The 19,901-nt window shown below is 44.6% G+C and overlaps 1 non-coding gene across 1 annotated transcript; it reads right to left on the bottom strand.

Moving 5' to 3' along the window:
- Window positions 1–6,545: 6,545 nt before the first annotated feature.
- Window positions 6,546–6,617, bottom strand: TRNAT-UGU (transfer RNA threonine (anticodon UGU)). The gene has a single exon. It is a non-coding gene; the product is annotated as a tRNA-Thr (tRNA).
- Between the last annotated feature and the right edge of the window lie 13,284 nt (window positions 6,618–19,901).

Genomic DNA, 19,901 nt, shown 5'->3' with positions numbered 1-19,901 from the left:
GATTCTGAATCCAACAGTATAAGCCTTGTAAGTTTTTGTTTTGAATTGGGACTGTACAAAGCACCAGAAAGGGGTGGGGGGTATTTTCATTTAACATGGTAGAACGCGAAAAATCCCTACTGACTATAGTATACAGCCACTCTTGTGGCTGTATAATACTCAAAAAGGCAGAGGAACGAGGAAGAGTAAGTAGCAGGTCAGGCACTGTAGGAGATGCTCAGAAGGGCCCCTCTCACCCTGAGCCTGACCTTGCCATCTCAACTGGTAGCCCACCACTCGAGAGAGTGAGAGTGGTCCCGTGTATGTTCTGCTGCAAGCAGCCCAAAAACTGCATATTGGGTCATGGGGTATGTGCACACACATATCACATTAGTTGAGTGAGCTTATGGCTTTCAACTGTATTGCACTATGCCTATCTGCCCACCATTCTCTCTCTGTGCACACCCAGCACGAGGTCTAGAAGGGCACACAGCAGTAGGATCTTAGTAGGCACATGCATTAAACAGTTTCAGTGATGAGGACCTTTTATCCCCTTTTATCTTTGAAACAACCAAGTGAGGTAGGTTAGGTTGAGAGTTGGTTCAGTCAAGCTGCACAAGTTTTTTTTAGGTGCTCCTATCTTTTTAATGCTATTCCAATGTTTAAATACTAATTATTAATTATATGATTATGGTTTTTGAACTACTTATAACTGTTGTGAGAGCAGGAAGTCTGAAAGGAAGGTTAAAAGTCTGTTAAATTTAACTTAAATCAAGACTGTAGATTCTGTTCATATTGGAAATGTATATACATAAGCAGCAGCTCTTGCCAATAGATTGCCAAGAGCTGGGGGTAGGTGGGAATGTAGGGGGGACCAATGTATATACAGGGTACTGGGGCCAGGAAATCCTATTGGCACCCCTGGCTACATCCCTTCTTGTGACGGCCCTGCTTACTCCTAACACTAATCTTTTTACTAAATCTTCAGACCCTTGTGCTGCTTCTGCATATATATATATATATATATATATTCCTTTCGTTCACAGGCCAGTAACAAGTGTTACTATTTCCAAATTTATGGATGAGACACCCTTCCTCTTTATCTTTGGCTTATTAAAGACTCTGTTTTCTTTTGTGCTTTCCGCCTTGATTATCCTCTGTTTCAATTACTTTGATCCTTTGCTTATTGTTCATTGTTGTAACTCTTTTCAGTTTCTTTTCAGTTTTATCCAGCAGGTGCACAGTCACCCTTACCCCTATCCTACCCCAGGGCCTTCCCTCTCTCTCTCTCTCTCTCTCTCTCTCTCTCTCTCTCTCTCTCTCTCACACACACACACACACACACACACACACACACACACACACACACACACTCTTATATGGGCAGAGAGACCTGAGCATTTTATCCTGTATGGCATCTAGTACATGTTAAGCACTTCTATAAATAATAAATAGTGGTGACAATAAGTTTTATATGGATGGTTTTAGAGGAAAAGAGTCTAATTAAGAAAAGATCAATTGCTTTGTCCTGGACGGCAATGCAAAAATGGGTTCTCCATATTCCAATGCTGAATTCAAGTGATAAGGACCTGCCATCGCCATCTTGCTCTAATTCTGAGTCTGCTGCAATGTCCACTAGATGGTGCCATATTGTGAATAGTGTTGAAAAACACCTGACTAGGACAGGACATTAGTTTCTTATTGTACATCCAAAATCAGTGGATTAATGTTCTGACTTATCCTGGTGTCCTCCATATGTTTTGGACTGCAGCAGGGATGGGGAGGCTGTGGCCTTCCATATGTTGCTGGACTGCAACACCTTGACCATTACCTATGCTGGGTGGAACTGATGGGAGTTGTAGATACAAGTTACAGGAAGCCAGATTTCAGCTGAATATCAGGAAAAACTTCCTAACTGTTAGATGGTACGACAACAGAGCCAATTACCTAGGGTGGTGGTGGGCTCTTCAACACTGGAGGCATTCAAGAAACAGCTGGACTGCCACCTGTTGGGTATGCTTTAACATGGATTCCTGCGCTGAGTGGGGGGTTGGCCTTATCGACCCCTTCCAACTCTACTATTCTATGACTCTATGAATAGCTGGAGGGCTATAACTTTCCTTCCCTTGGACTACAGCTTCCATCATGGCCATGCTGCCGGAGTTTGATGGAAATTGTAGTGTAAAACAGCTGGAGGGCACCAGATTAGGGAAAGCACGTCTATATTGACTATCAGTACCTCTGCAGGTGGAGAGTCTTTTCCAGCCCTGGGGATCCCAAGTGCTGAACCTGCAGCTTTCTGGGTATAAAGCATGCAGTTTGCCACACAGCTATGGCCCTTCCCTCATGCCAACAATCTTTGAGACATCTGCTCTTGAAAGGGAGGAGTTGGATACAATCAACAGAGCTTTGGAATGACTATTCAGGGTGCTTCAGTTGGGTGGGATTCAATCACTTACTGATAAATTCAGGTTGTGCAGTTAGTTATAGTTGATTGGGAGGTCTTGCACAACATGTCTACTTCCACAAAGATCAGCTTTTTTGTGATAAGGAAAGTGGTGGAGCAATGCACTGGAACGTGCGGGATAACACTTGCTTTGACGGAATGTCGTCTAACCTCACTGCAAAAAATCAGAACAAATGCTTATTAAATAGCCAATGTCATCCAATCTCCCTGCAAACAAATCAGGATGGATGGTCAATAAACAGGTTGTCTGGAATTACCCTACGGCAGCCTTTCCCAACCAGTGTGCCTCTAGATGTTGTTGGACCACAACTCCCATCAGCCTCAGCTAGCATTGCCAATGGTCAGGAAAGATGGGAATTGTAGTCCAGCAACATCTGGAGGCACACTGGTTGGGAAAGGCACCTATACTGCTCATAAAAACACAACCTGTTCCTGCTTATTAATGGCACAAGGTACAATATTGTTGTGCATTCTAAGGGAGCGGGACGAAGTGGGAAGCATAGTAACAGACCCATAACGTTTCTTGCAGAAAATCACAGATTCAATTCCTGGAAATTAATTTTGGGTAGCAAGACCCTGCCTGAGACCTTGGGGAGCCACAGCTAATCTTAGTCCTAGACTAGATAGACCAATAGTTGGATCACAGTGGTCTGACTCAGAATAAGGGTGCTTCATACATCATAGGCCGCAGAGCTTGGAAAAGTTACTTTTTTGAACTACAACTCCCATCAGCCCCAGCCAGATGCTGGCTGGGGCTGATGGGAGTTGTAGTTCAAAAAAGTAACTTTTCCAAGCTCTGGAGGGATAGCTAACACGTTGCTGTTCAAATATTGTTGGATTACAACTCCCATCATTCCTGACTTCTGGCCATGCCAGCTGTGACTGATGGGAACTGTAGTCCAACTGCATCTGGAGGACACCATGTTGGTTGCTCCTACCTTAGGGTATGGTCTGAAGGCATGTAGGGCCTCCTACCTTGCTGAAGCTAAGCAGGTCAGTTCCTGCATAGGAGACCTTCATAGGGCCCTTCTATATGTTCCCCCTTCAGTGCCATGATGGAAGAAAGGTAAAACTGGTTAATTTTGTACTTATTAAATGAATTACAAGAGAGCCAGTGTGGTGTAGTGGTAAAGGTGTTGGACTACGACCTGGGAGACCACGGTTCGAATCCCCACACAGCCATGAAGCTCACTGGGTGACCTTGGGCCAGTCACTGCCTCTTAGCCTCAGAGGGAGGCAATGGGAAACCCCCTCTGAATACCCCTTACCATGAAAACCCTATTCATAGGGTCGCCATAAGTCGGAATCGACTTGAAGGCAGTCCATTTCATTTTTTTTTCAAATGAATTACAAACAGACAAATGGCCCATACGTCTAGAGTCAAAGACATTATTGACTAGTATTGAGAAGGCAGGAGGAACCCAAAACAGAGCTAATAGAGCTTGTGGAAGAACTTCAGTTTCCACTGAAAATTCAGAAAGATCAATAAACGTTTGATGTTTACAAAACAGAACTGGAAAACATGAATCACATTATGGCAACACATTTCACCTTGTCAGAGACTATAGGTAAGGAAAATGAAGGAAATGTGTGATTTAGGGTTGCCTCATAATCTTCTTTTATTTTTTCTTATTTTTTTGTGTGGACTCAGTTCAGTTCTAACTGCTTATGGCTTGATCCAGCAAGGGAAACCATTCTGCAGAAACAACTTTCGATCATGCTTCGATCATGCCGCTACCCATCTGGATGATTATCCCAATCTGCATCCATGATGCTTATCTGAGCCCTAATTAGGGATGGATGAATCTTTCTGTGTCCGTTTCTTTTTTCAGTTCTTCACATTCCCATATCAGTTTGCAATTTTTCAGAAAGAAAATTCACCAGCAATGTAGTGTGAATTTCCCCTAATATATTAGAGATGAAACCGTTTGTTACTGAGAAGCTTTATGTCCCACTAAGCTCAATATAAACAAAAAATACTATACTGCACCAGAAACAGCCCATAATATTATCATCTACATTCAGGTTTGTCAGATCTACATTTTTATTTTTATGTTTTTACTAAAAAGGACCTTTTCTAGGAGTGGATGTAATTTGTTTTAAACTGGTTTTAATAATGTATTTTACATTGTTGTGACCCACCCTGGGACCTAATGGTGAAGGGTGGGTAATAAATTGAATAATAACAATAATCAGTGCATTTTTGGTCAAAAGTCAGGTGCCAGTACTCATATCTTGATAAAAGTACCACAGGTGCCAGCACAAAATGGTTGCCCTGGGCAACATAAAAATTAGTGCCAGTACTCTATCCTAATGAGTACTATAAAAAAAGCCCTAATCATCATCATCATCCAAAATCCACCTACCAGAGCCAGGTGCAAAAGATATACAGTTAAAATTAAAGACCCATGTGCCTCTGAGCACATTCTCAGCCTAGGAATTTGTCTCAGGTACATGAATTGAACTGAGCTCACAGTCCTTTCACAACAAAGTCCATTTCTGGTTAACTTTCTTCAATTTACGAGCTTAATTTAGGCAGAAAAAGTTGTTTTGTTGTTGCTATAGTTAAATAATTGGGAGTCAGAACTCCTTGCCAATCTACTGCAAACATAGAGATCTTTCTGTGTATCCCAATACTGTATACCTTCTTCCACCCCCTGATCTATATGCTACTACTGATCAGAGTCTTCCCAGATTCATCCTACGTAGGTAATATCCCAACATCCACAGACCAGAGAGAGGAATTGGCAGATATGGGGCTAACCCAAGGTATGCACAAGTAAAACCTGCAGGGGGCAAAAGTTAAGAACAGCCTCAAAATAACTCAGTAGTCTTGTTCACCTGTTACCCTGAACACCAGTATAAGTGTTCCTGTGAAAGATTGTACACTTCTTTTATTTCTAAACTTTATTTGTACACTGGTACACCGACTACAGTTCCCCAGGTTGCAGGTGCAGCTCAGCCACTGAGGTACAGTCTCTCTAACATGAGTCAGGTCTAGGAACATAGGAGGCTGACTTATGGATGGACTGCCTTCAAGTCAATCCCGATTTATGGCGACCCTATGAATAGGGATTGCATGGTAAGCAGTATTCAGAGGGGATTTACCATTGCCTCCCTCTGAGGCTAGTCCTCCCCAGCTGGCTAGGGCCTGCTCAGCTTGCCGCAGCTGCACAAGCCAGCCCCTTCCTTGTCCGCAACTGCCACCTGGGGGGCAACTGGGCTCCTTGGGACTATGCAGCTTGCCCACGGTTGCACAGGTGGCAGGGCACGTAACCCCTGAGCCACTCACTGTGGGGTGATCTTTAGCTGGCCCTTGACACCCAGGAGACACAAGCGGGGATTTGAACTCACAGACTCTGGACTCCCAGCCAGGCTCTCCTCCCCACTGTGCTAGGCAGCCTAGCTCAATATTGTTAACATTGACTAGCAACAGCTCTCAGCAAAGACCAGTTATAATCTAACCTTCACACAAGCTTTGTGCAAGCAAATCAGGATGGATGGGTGCTCAGATAAATAAGTTGTCTGAAGGGGCCTATGTACTTAAAGTCACATTTTGTGATTCTGCAGCAGTGCAGAAAACATACAGAAGCATTATGGTTATGGTATGCAGAATTAAATTTTCTCCTAATCTCATCCAAAAAACCCCACAAACCCTTCACATTTTTAGTCCTCATGGCTGCCAAGATATGTTTGAAACTATATGGGCAATGCCTGATCGGTCCTTAGGAAGCAGAGGGATTTACAGGAGGTAGAGAGTAGTACTCCAGTGCCCAGCATAGTTCTTCCCCTTCTCCAGAACTAGCAGAATCCAAGTATTATGCAACATGGTAAAAACTGGGGGATAAATTATGCAAAATACAGAGAATGTACACTTAATTTCCGTAGCTTGTACAAGCTGCAGGATCCATAAAAAAAACAAACCCTGGAGCAGAACTTTTTGTGTGTGCTTTGTTTAGTGCAATGTGAAATAGGAACATAGGAAACTGCCTTATACCAAGTTAGAGCATTGGTCCACCTCGCCCAGGAGTGTCTGTTTACACTGACTGGCAGTGGTGGCTTTCCAGGGTTTCAGACTGGGATCTCACCTGGCTCCACCTGGAGATGCCAGGGATTGAACCTGGGACCTTCCGCACACAAAGCAGAGGCTCTGCCACTGAGCTACACCACTTGCACGCAGACACAGACTGATGATAATCTCACCCCTGTGTGTAGAAAGTGTTTTTCTTTTATTGTGTGTTTAACTGTTTTCTATCAGGGCTGGCTGCAAAAGGTGGCAGGATTGGAGACTGGCTGAGATGCCAAGAACAGCAAAGGGCTCGCTGCTCCCCTTACTTTGCATGAGTAAAGAATGGCCCAGGCAGTAGGCAGTTTGCACTCCCCACCTCTTCCAGATGAATGGGTCCCATTGAGGATGCCTTGCCTGAGATACCCCTAAATCCTGGATCTGGCAGGGCTTGATGGTCTGCTCTAGAATCTAGCAAAGTAAATGAAGCATGTTCTGAGTTGCCTAAATGCATCCAAAACTCGGTCATTCGCTGTCTTAACACTGAGAGATGATGTCACTGATTATTTTCTTTTTTTAAAACAACCATTTAAAAACCCTTCAATAAATAAAAGGACAGTTGACTCCACCATTTAACACTGAATCAATTGTCCGGAAACATTTATAGTCACCTTGGCTAATGGCAGGTCTTTTGCAGGACTGGGCCTGGTAAAAAACTGTAACCGATGATTAAAGGTGCCAGTTTGGCAAGCCTGTGCAAATACCAGATGTATGAACAAGCCCCCAACAGGGAATTTCTAACTCACAAGCACTATTATTATGTATCAGTTTCAAGGGCTTATAAACACTGGGCAGTGATGGAGGTAACAGCAAGGGAACAGAAGGAAGGTGAGACTGAGGAATCTGCCTTTATAGGCCATCCACAGGAAAGGCTGGGCAAACCTGTGTAACACCCCACTTGATTTATCATTTCCAGCTCAGAAAAGGCATTTATAAACCATTTTTAAAATCAGCATCACCACAAAGGCCTCTGCTGCAAACGACACAGGTGAGATGGAACAACAGGCAATCATAATGCTCAGCAATACTCAGCACTGTACAGCATTCAAAACACTTTGCACTCATGGGCTGCTGTTGTATAATGAAAGCTCAGCTTAATAAACTGAGATGTAGATGAGCATCATGCCCCTTTGATCCTACTTTGCTCTTCCCTTCACATGGGGGTTGGGTGTGTGTGAAAACAAATCACAAAGCTGCGGTTAACCATAGCTTCCCATTACATCAGAACTGGGAAATTCTGGTGAAAAAATATTTAGGGGGAAAAACTAAAGGGAGTAACTCCTGAAACAGCCCGATGAGGACTGAGCATGCTGACTAACTATTGGAGGGGTGGGGAGCAAGAGACTAGAAAATTGGGTGGTGATACATGGAATGCAGGGCACAGCTGTCTGGCTGAAACCCTGACTAGGAGCACACTACACTGCAACATTTTTGTTGCAGGTCCTTAGAAATACTAATAGCAAAAAACAGATAAAGGGGGGAGGGATAGGACAAGAGGCATGGGTGGCAAGGAATGGACACAAGCAAATGCAGTTTCACATACTTAGGTATTCTTTTCTTTCTGGGGGAAAGCTAAGGTGGTAGTCTAAAGGCTTCACATAAAATATAGGTTTTGAGTAAAGATTTGATAGAAGAGTGAAATGGGCAGCACTGCGTAAGTGTTCCAGAAAGAAGGTCCAGGCATGAAGAACAGCAAGTTAAAATTTGCACTAATCAGGATGGTTATATATTATCTCCAGCTAGGGATCTGTCAATTTCACTTTTCTCAGATTCTCATGTTTCCAATCTTAAATTAACTTCTCCACATTTCTGCAGCAATGTGCATTTTTAAAAAATCGTCATGAAAATTCAGCATTTTAATACTGGTTTCTCCTAATAAGCACATATACGTATGCAGTCTTGACTAATGTACACATTTTTGCAAGCAATTGCTCCTAATACAATGTATTTTTGTGTTATTTTCACTAACATATTCATTTTTATGCACATTTCCCCCTCATATATTATTTTTTGTTTCCCCCTCATATATTATTTTTTGTAAAAATCGTTTGGATGAACTGCACTGCAAATTTGGCTAAGTGTGAGTTTTTAAAAAATGGCTGGCCTCTGATTCTCATACTGTTTAGGATAGTGTGAATTTAACCGATTCGGCTTTAAATGTGAATTGAATTTCTCCTCCATCCCTACCTCTAGCATTGGGGAAGGGGCCACGGTTCAGTTCTAGAGCATCTGCCTTGCATGCAGAGGTGCCAGGTTCAATCCCCAATGGCATCTCCAGGCAAGGCCAGGAGAGAGCCCTGTCTGGAATCCTGGGGAGCTGCTGCCAGTCAGTGTAGACAATACTGAGCTAGATGGATCAGTGATCTGGCTCAGTCTAAGGCAGCTTCCTCTATTCCTCTCACAGGCTTTATCCCTCTTAATTCCAGCTGCTGAGAACACAAGTGGAAGAGTGCTGTTTGCGCCCAGATTCTGCTTGCGGGCTTCCCATAGGCATCTGGCTGGTCACTGTGGGAACAGAATGCACACCTGGAGAATGGCTGTTGCTCAGTGGTAGAGCTTCTGCTCTGCGTGCACAAGGTCCTGGGTTCAATCCCTGGCATCTCCAGATAGGGCTGGGAAAATCTCCTGCCTGAAACCCTGGAGAGCTGCTGCCAGCCAGTGTTGACAACACTGAGCTAGATGGACGAATGGGGAAAGGCCGTAGCGCAGTGGTAGAGCAACTGCCTTGCATGTAGAGTTTCCACATTCAGCCCCTGGCATCTCCTGGTAACGCTGGGAAGAGCGCCTGCCTGAAGCCCTGGAGAGCTGTTGCCAGCCAGTGTTGACAAGACTTTACTAGATAGACCAATGGTCTGACTCCGTATAAGGCACCTTCCTATGTTGCTGTGCAGAGCCAGGAGGCTCCGGGGTTGAAAGTGGACCCTCTGCCGTGTTGTGGGCCTCAAGAGACATGTCACAGGCAGGTATAAAAGCAGGAATGTAAGTTGAAGCAAGGCCTTAAAGGGTGCTTTAAAGGTAAGAACAAGAAGGGTTTTTTCCTGCTGTATGCTTGTTGGCTGAAAAATGAGACACAATAATAAAGAACCATCTTGTGCACAGAGCAAAAGAAAGGGGACGTTATCAAGGGAATACATTCAGAGTTAGAGTTGGGGTAAAAAAAGCCATGCAATCGGTATCTCATGAACAAAGGCTCTGTCTCCCCACCCCCACCCTAAACACACACTTCTTTTTGGTCATTTGTCCCACACTGGCTGCTTGTGGAGGGTTGAGAAGATTGGCATCTGTAAGCCACAGGACCAGGAGACAGGAAGTCTGCATTTTCTTCCTGGTTGTGCTGTGGGAATGATTCCCAGCCTTTATTACTGGCTCCGTTGTCGCTGGCTCTCTCTCGGTCAGCTCAGATAAGTCACGTACTTTCTGCCTGGCCCCCAAAAGTCTAGGGCTCAAGCATCACGGGAACGGCCTCCAAGGGCAGTCAGGCGGGAGACAGAATCAGAACCATCCAGAAAGGGAAGCGGAGGATGTTGAACTATGAAAGGGCAAGGGAAAGAGAGCTGTGAGGAAAGGGGAACAGGCGTCTGCAGAGAACATTTCTAATCAACCTCTGCTGCCATAGGGCAGCCTTCCCCAGCCTAGCACCCTTCAGATGTTTGGGGGCTGATAGGCGGTGTAGTCTGAAACATCTGGAGGGCATCAGGTTGGGAAGCCTGCCAGAGCGGTTAGGCAAGCAGGTGCGCTTCATGGGCATCGTTACTGCCCGTTTCGCACAACTTGAGTTCGTAGTTTGACTCTGAGCCTATTTTTGTCAGTGTGGATGGGCTGCCTTCAAGTCGATCCCGACTTATGGTGACCCTATGAATAGGGTGTTCATGGTAAGTGGTATTCAGAGGGGGGTTTACCATTGCCTCCCTCTGAGGCTAGTCCTCCCCAGCTGGCTCAGGCCTGCTCAGCTGGCCACAGCTGCACAAGACAGCCCATTCCTTATCTGCAACTGCCAGCTGGGGGGCAATTGGGCTCCTTGGGACTATGCAGCTTGCCCACGGCTGCACAGGTGGCAGGGCACGTAACCCCTGAGCCACTCACTGTGGGGGAGATCTTCAGCTGGCCCTTGACACCCAGGAGACACGAGTGGGGATTTGAACTCACAGACTCTGGACTCCCAGCCAGGCTGTTCTCCCCATTGTGCTATACCAGTGTAGGGCACCCATCGCCAACCTGGTGCCCTCCAGATGTTTTGCACTACAATTCTCATGCTGGCTGGAGGCTGATGGAAGTTGTAGTCCAAAACATCCAGAGGGCACCAGGTTGGTGACGGCTGGTGCAGGAGCAACATGAACAAAATAAGGCCTGGTTTATTAAATAATTATAATATTTTTAGCTTACTGAGACCCATAGGAAAGGATGCAGAAGTCTTGATTTCATGGAAAACATTCCTGGGAAGTCTTTTGGAAGCCTTCCTTATCCTAGGACTCAAGGGATTAGGTGGCAGTCTAGTTCCACCAGCTGTGCCTCTGAGACCAAAGCCCCTATGTCCACTTACTTTGGAGTAAGGCCCATTGAATTCAGTGGGGTTTGCTTCTGAATAGACATGTATAGCAAGGTTGGGGAACCTCAGGCCTGCAAGCCAAATGCAGCCCTCTGGGCCTCAGGACTCTCCCCAGACACCACCACCTCTCCCCAGGCCATGACCCCAACCGGCCATGCTGCTATTACTTTTCCAGTGCTGTGCCTGGCTGAAATGCATCCTTGAATGGTGACCGTATCTCTTTCTCTGCTGAATGGGGAGTGGAGAGATGTGTGGGTGCAGAACCTTCTGGCTTTTGTGTGGCTGGAATGTAGCCTAAGAATAATCTCCATTGCCCTACCCAATGGTTGCCTCTGGTCCTGCCCACCACCAGCATGCGTTATCCAAAGGAATGCAGCCCTCTGGCTGAAGAAAAGTGTTCCCACCCTGATTGCACCGTAAATCTTCTCTAAATCCCACCGCTTACTGGAGTGTGAAGCTGTAGGGACTCTTTAGTCCCTGTTTGGGGATCTTATTAGATCCGCTTCTGTCACTTGAGGCTCAGGTAGCCTCGGTGGCACGAAATGCGTTTTACCAGCTTTGGCTGGTAGCCCAACTACGACCCTATCTGGACAGGGAGAACCTAGCCTCAGTTATTCATGCTCTGGTAACCTCTAGATTGGATTACTGTAATGCACTCTACGTAGGGTTACCTTTGAAGACGATTCGGAAACTTCAGCTAGTGCAGAATGCTGCGGCCAGAGTTCTTACTGGGACGAAGAAATTCGACCACATAACACCTATTCTGGCCCAACTGCACTGGCTTCCAATATGTTTCCAGGCCAGATTCAAAGTGTTGGTCCTTACCTATAAAGCCCTTAATGGCACTGGACCGCAATATCTGATGGAACGCCTCTCTCGCTATGTTCCTACCCGTTCACTCCGCTCGACGTCTAAGGCCCTTCTCCGGGTCCCAACCCATACAGAGGCCCGGAGAACAGTAACAAGATCTAGGGCCTTTTCGGTGGTGGCCCCCGAATTATGGAATGCCCTCCCAGATGAGATACGCCTGGCGCCTTCCCTGTCATCTTTCCGGCGCCAGGTAAAAACCCACCTCTTCACCCAGGCATTTTAATGTATTTTATGCTTTTAATCTTACTTATTTTATTTCTAGTTTTCTTTTACTTTGTTTATATAATGTTTTATATTGTTTGCGCAATACACACTTGCTGTATTTTAAATATTGTGGTTTTATCATGTTGTACACCGCCCTGGGAGCTGCCAGCTATAGGGCGGTTTAGAAATGCAACTAAATAAATAAAATAATAAATAAATTTAGGAGGGGAGAAGTTGCCACTTTGGTTTAGAGACCTACCTCCGGGTCACTCTGCCTGAAGGGGTCTTCTAATCTCAAATCTCTGAATTCTGCCCAAGGTTTATGGTACCCTTAGTATCTTCGCCAGAGGCACGAAGGCATTAGCGTGGAGCAAGATAACACTTGGAGAGTTTCTACTCACCCACCTATATCCACATCACACAGATGAGCTACTGAAACTAGAGTTAAGGCTTCACTCTTAACTGTTAAGATTGATTATTTAGCACGCACAGATACCATAAACGTGCAGTCTTAGAAATGAAAAGCAAAGCATTCTTCCTAGCTTAATGCTTTCCTAGATGGCGTCATAGACAGATCGCCAGGAACAGTGCTGGTGTCACGTAGTGGGTATGAGACTATCAGGAAAAAAACCAGTTTCACCTCATTCGTGAACTCAGGTAAGCCATCCATCTCTCTGCCTCAGACCCACATCAACATTATGGGGAATGTTGACCTACCTTACAGGATTGTTGTAAGGATAAAGTACACAATAATGTGTGTGAAGTACTTTTAATACTATAAAACCATTGTGGAAATGCTGGATACTATTATTGCTTCCTTGTTGCTGGAGATCCATAGCAGCAGTTTCTGAGTCAGAAATAACAGTGTCTGGCCTCCTTGGTAGACAGATGCAACATAACATTCAAGGAGCACAGCTTTCACAAACCCCAGACTGAAGACAATTTATGAACCCAGTCAGCTGAGGGCTTATAAGCCCGCATGAACACACACACCCATGCACACACACTTCATTTTATGCTGCCCCTAGTACCTGCTCTCTCATCCTCCCAAGCAGAGTCCCTTCCTAGTAATTTCCTCCTTATTTTTCCTGGCTTTTAAAACTGTTTTCCATTTCTCTATGTCACACACATACACTAGCAGTCTCATACCCGGCAAAAAAACCCAGTGCAGCCTTGAAGGGTTCAGTTTGCCATCCTGATTCAAAATGGCGTCCTATTGTATCCAAACATAGACAAGAACCTGTTCTTTGATCTCAGGAACCATCATGTAAAATTTGGTCACGATATCGTAAGTGGTATCCAAATGCATAGAGAACAGACTATCAAACAACTTTCCAAAATATGTAGTAGATCTATATTACACATAGAGAGAAAGAGAATATTTATATAAGATATATATACACAGGCACAGGCACTTGCTTTCCAGAACAATAGTTGTATTGGTTTGCTGTATTAATTTTTTTAATCCTCAGTATACCCCATTAAACCCATTGGGGCTTTTCTGAGTAGATGTGCATAGGATTGAGCATTGTAATCTGAGATACCTAAAATGAACATTGACGCATGTCCATCTTTATTTTGGATTAGTTCATCCAGAACACTTTAGTCTTTGGCTTCACCCATCATTGGCTCTGGTCCTGGCTACCACTAGCCTGTGGTCCCCAGCAGATTGCCCCAGAGGGAATGCGGCCCTCAACAGAAAAAAGGTGGCCCAAGCCATGTTATAGGCTGAATTCATCTGAGCCTGTTCATAAAAAACATAGTCCTGGACGGAAGGTAGAAGACCAGACCAGAGAGACTAATATAATTGCTTTGGTGACAGCTCTTGCCTATGAAAACTTGCCACAAAGCTAACCTGACTTGACTTGTTCCTAGAAAGACTATCCTGCCCCCATTCCAGTACAGATGGTGCAAGGCAAGTTTTGGCATACACACTTGCCCAATATACACATTTTTGCAAGCAGTTTTCCCTACAAATGCACACACAGGAACTCCCAACCCCACCAGGTATTCACACACACATACACACACACACACGGACTCCCAAACACACACACACACACACACCAGGCACACCCAAACACACACACACACATGGAACTCAAGGTGTCATACATGATTCTCTTCCCTCTCCATTTTATCCTCACAAGAACCCTGTGAGGTAGGTTAAACTGAGAGACTGTGACTGGCCTAAGGTCACCCAGTGAGCTTCATGGCTGAGTGGGTATTTGAACCCTGATCTCCCAGGTCATAGTCCAGCGCTGTAACCACTACACCACACTGGCTCATTATGTTCATCTGGTGGTTGCCCATCCCATACAGGCACACGCATAACACAAATGATTAGATTTAGACAATTTAACACAGCATATTCTTGTGGGGTAGGCAGGCATGTTTATTATTTGCATAGTCTTTCACATGAATATCAGTGGGGAGCATGCCATGCTGAATGCACCTACATGTCTGTTGCTAACATACTTTGTGTACACTGCCTCGGTCCTTGAGCCAGGACGACTGAGTCTGTATCCAGTGCCCACGTGCCAGTCCATGACTAGGGGCTTCCGGATTAAGAACATAAGAACATAAGAAGAGCCTGCTGGATCAGGCCAGTGGTCCATCTAGTCCAGCATCCTGTTCTCACAGTGGCCAACCAGGTGCCTGGGGGAAGCCCGCAAGCAGGACCTGAGTGCAAGAACACTCTCCCCTCCTGAGGCTTCCGGCAACTGGTTTTCAGAAACATGCTGCCTCTGACTAGGGTGGCACAGCACAGCCATCATGGCTAGTAACCATTGATAGCCCTGTCCTCCATGAATTTGTCTAATCTTCTTTTAAAGCCATCCAAGCTGGTGGCCATTACTGCATCTTGTGGGAGCAAATTCCATAGTTTAACTATGCGCTGAGTAAAGAAGTACTTCCTTTTGTCTGTCCTGAATCTTCCAACATTCAGCTTTTTTGAATGTCCACGAGTTCTAGTATTATGAGAGAGGGAGAAGAACTTTTCTCTATCCACTTTCTTAATGCCATGCATAATTTTATACACTTCTGTCATGTCTCCTCTGACCCGGCTTTTCTCTAAACTAAAAAGCCCCAAATGCTGCAACCTTTCCTCATAAGGGAGTTGCTCCATCCCCTTGATCATTCTGGTTGCCCTCTTCTGAACCTTTTCCAACTCTATAATATCCTTTTTGAGGCGACCAGAACTGTACACAGTATTCCAAATGCGGCCGCACCATAGATTTATACAACGGCATTATGATATCGGCTGTTTTATTTTCAATACCTTTCCTAATTATCCCTAGCATGGAATTTGCCTTTTTCACAGCTGCCGCACACTGGGTCGACATTTTCATCATGCTGTCCACTACAACCCCGAGGTCTCTCTCCTGGTTGGTCACCGCCAGTTCAGACCCCATGAGCATATATGTGAAATTAAGATTTTTTGCTCCAATATGCATAATTTTACACTTGTTTATATTGAATTGCATTTGCCATTTTTCCGCCCATTCACTCAGTTTGGAGAGGTCTTTTTGGAGCTCTTCGCAATCCCTTTTTGTTTTAACAACCCTGAACAATTTAGTATCGTCAGCAAACTCGGCCACTTGACTGCTCACTCCTGATTCTAGGTCATTAATGAACAAGTTGAAAAGTACAGGACCCAATACCAATCCTTGAGGGACTCCACTTTCTACAGCCCTCCATTGGAAGAACTGTCCATTTATTCCTACTCTCTGCTTTCTGCTTCTTAACCAATTCCTTATCCACAAGAGGACCTGTCCTCTTATTCCACAGTCCTGCCCCTGTTGCCATTCACCGATCGCCATGGGGCTTTTGTTTTGGTTTGGTTGGAAGACGCCTGTGCATGAATGACTCTGTGCACAAAACATCTGGACATCCTGTACAAGGCTTGGAAGATGTCTTTGCCATGCAGCAGATAACTAAATGAAAGATCCCCACAGAAATCTGAAAGGCGAGAAGGTGGGGGGAGGGCAGGATTAATTTGTTTTGTTTGGATGCAATTTAAATATGTCAATATTAGAGCAGTATAATTACCATCCAAGTCATTCCGGCAAACAAGCAGGTAACAGAGACAGCTTTAAGGGAGACACGTTTCCTCCTGGCATCATTCTGGGACAGGAACCAATTGAATAAAATTAGCATTCCCAATGTATGTTTCTTTGTCTTCAGGATCAGCTCCAAGGATACCTCCAAACCTAAAAGATTGACAAGGAAAAGGCCTGGTGGAGGTAGACTGATAGTTTTCTTCTTTAGGAGCTATATTGGGACAAATCTCTGGCAGAATACGTACATTCATTCAAATCATTTACAACTGCAGGACTGGAAGAGGCTAAAATAATGAAGTCCTTCCTCAAGGTTGACTCTTCCACACATCAACTCCGCCTTGAGATGTGCCAAAATTAACCCTCATTATCACAAAAGCAGTAAATCCCAAGCAAAGAGCAAGAATTCATGAGCTGCCTACAAGGCAGATGATGCCAGAAAACTTCAGCAAGTGAAGCAAGATGTACCCTACAGCTTCCCATAGTTATTCGCGAACACAGCCTATTAAAATAGTTAACAACCTGATCCATATTTACTCAGAAGTAATTCTTATTGATTTAAATTATACTTACAGCCTACTACTTATGCTTACTTTCGAGCAGTTATTCAATCAACTCTGCTTTTATTATACAGCCATGAGAGGGGCTGTATACTACAGCCAGCATGGATTTTTTGCATTCTGCAGTATTAAATTGAAAATACCCCCCATACCATTCTGATGCTTCCCATAAACTCATTTCAAAACAAAACCTTACAAAACTTACAGTCCTGAACTCAGAAACACTTGCTTAACAACCTAAATTTTCATGGCAATACACAAAACAGTCAGAGAGAATCTAGATTTCAAAGTGTAAAAAAAGAGAGGGGAAAGAAAAGACCCCCTTTGAACTTTTTTCTGACAGAGTTCTCCTAATTTGTTGAAATTAATTAAAAACCAGCCATGTTCATAGAGTACCTGTAATCTAATCTGAGAGGAGACTCCTATTCCCCTGAGAGGGCTCCAGTGGCCAGAGTGGTTTAACAGTCAGCTGCTCTGACTGAAGGTCTGTGAGGGGAGTAAATCCCCTTGAACTCAAAAAGCATGCAAATGATCAAACCTGCCCTCCCTTCCTCCTCCTTCCTATCCCCTCCCTCTTGCCCCTTCTGACCCCCTTCCTGGCTCCTCCCTCCCCTATCCCAATCCCCTCCTTCCCCTCCCCTCCCCTCCCCCTTCTCCTCCCCCATGGTCAGTTTTACCTATCCTAACCATGATTGCACAGGAGCAAATCCCATTGAACTCAGTAAGCATGCAAATGATCAGACCTCCTTTTACCCTCCTTCCCCTCTCCTCTCCCTTCCTTCAACCATCTTCCTCCCCTCCCCTCTTCCTTCTTCCCCCTCCCCTGCCCATTCCAGCCCTCCCTCCCTTCCTCTTCTCCTCCTTCTCCTCCTCCCCCCTGTGATTGCATGGGAATAAATCCCACTGAAAATAAGCATGCAAATGGTCAAACCTGCCTTCCTCCTCCCCTTCTCCTCCTCCCCTCTGCCCCTCCCCTTCTCCCCTCCCCATCTCCCTTTGGTCAATTTCATCTATCCTAAGCATGATTGCAGGGGTGTAAATCCCACTAAACTCAATAAGCATGCAAATGATCAATCTATTCTCATTAAACTTGCACAGGATCCCATTTCTTACCTCCCAGATTAAAAAGCAGAGAAATTCACTAATAGGCAAAAAACCTTGCAGTTTAAGAACAGACCTATAGTCCACAGGTATTTCTATCAAACTTCAAAAAGTAGGGAAATTGGGCAGCTATAGAGAATGCATCAGAGGAGCAGAAGACCTGACTTCTCTGAGATATTGTACCGCCCTACAAATTTGTCAAAACGCAAACACAATTTGGGTTGGTTTTTCACAGTCCATTCTAATTCCTGTGCAGAAAACAGTAGAAATGTACACACAATAAATATCAAACTATAAAATATAGTACAGTGAAACAACGGAACAAGCATAAAAAGTAGAGTATAGAACATAAGAGCCTGCTGGATCAGGCCAGTGGCCCATCTAGTCCAGCATCCTGTTTTCACAGTGGGCAACCAGATACCCCAATGGGTAGCCCATAAGCAGGACCTGAACACAAGAGCACTCTCCCCTCCTGCAGTTTCCAGTAACTGGTATTCAGAAGCATTCTGCCTCCAACTGTGGAAGCAGAGCATACCCATCATGGCTAATAGCCATTGATAGCCTTATCCTCCATGAATTTGTCATCTTTGAAAGTCATCCAAGTTAGTGGCTATCATTGCTTCCTATGGGAAGCAAATCTCATAGTTCAGCTGTGCACTGTGTGAAGACGTACTTTAATTTCTCTGTCCTGAATCTTCCAACATTCAGCTTCATTGGATGTCCATGAGTTCTAGGGTTTATTGTTTAAAGGTGAATTGAAGGGGTGAAATTGGGTCTGCGAATTCTAAGCAGCATTTAGAGGGGTAAACCAATATGCAGAAATTTCATTTCGGTTTGGAAAAAATCTCCTTGAATTTCCACAGCCAGAGTTGGCAACTCTAGGGCCTTTCATCCTTTTATTTTTATTTTATATCTTTAACAAAATTTACATGCCGCTTAAATGTAAAAGCCTCCAAGTGGTTTACAGAACATTAACATTATCAATAAAATGGTTAAAAACATAGTAAACATATTTAAAAAAACATATTAAAAAAATTAAAACAGGTACTAAAAGATTGAAACAGATCAACATCTATGAATAGGCTTGCCTAAACAAAAAGTTTTCTGCAGGTGCCGAAAGGCATTCTTCTGCATTCAAAATTATTCTCCTGTCAGAGGCTGTTCCCCTTATGGGAAAATGTATGTTTGCAAGGGAAGGAGCAGCATCATAATATATGTTAGAATCTGGCTCTTGGCCTGGCATCCTTGGGCAGCTACCAGGGCCCAGCAAACCCCACTGCTGGCAGTTGCCCTGGGTCCCACATTTTAAAAAAAATCTGGTCCAGCTCTCTGAGCAGTGCTGGGTGGATGAGTATTAATGACCCAAAATGCCATATTAATTTCCCACAATGCCTCTGCTGTAGCATCGCTCTGAGGCACCGTGGAAAATTTACAATGTGGCTCCATCCCCTGGTGCTGCTTGTAAGTCCCGGGGGGGGGCACTGACAAAGGAAAGGACCCTCCAAAGGTCACTTTGCCCAAGACCCCCGCAGATCTGGAGCTGGCCCTCTGTGATGTTCCTATATTAATGTATATATGGTAAGTGTTGGTTGTTTAGAAGATACATGGTAAGTGGAGTGAAAGAGGAGGGGGAGTGAATGGGCAGTAGAATGCTAGATGATTGGCTGAGTGTTTAAAATGGCTGAACGTATAAAAGGAAGAGAGACAGTGGAATCTGAGGTGGTGGTGGTGGATGAGGTGAACTGAGTGGGTTGCTTGGTGGGGTTTAGAGAGTTGTTTGCCAGGAGAGAGTGGAGAAGGAGGGGGGTGGAGTTCGGATTAGTATTGAGTAAAACCATATGCTTATGTGCCTTAAGAAGAAATCTTGTTAATCTTGTTAGCTTTGTTATCTTTAATAAATACTTAATTTGGTTTACCAAAGGCCTGATCCTTGGCTGGGGTTTCACAGACCAGAAGGGAGGGTAAGGTAATGACCAAGGCTGAAGGGAAACTGTAACAAATGGTGGCAGCGGTGAAGAGAATAACAATACCAGTATTCAGAGTCTCTGGG

Source organism: Rhineura floridana, chromosome 1, assembly GCF_030035675.1.
Source record: "Rhineura floridana isolate rRhiFlo1 chromosome 1, rRhiFlo1.hap2, whole genome shotgun sequence".
Taxonomy (NCBI): domain Eukaryota; kingdom Metazoa; phylum Chordata; class Lepidosauria; order Squamata; family Rhineuridae; genus Rhineura; species Rhineura floridana.
This window is presented reverse-complemented; position numbering and strand designations above follow the sequence as displayed.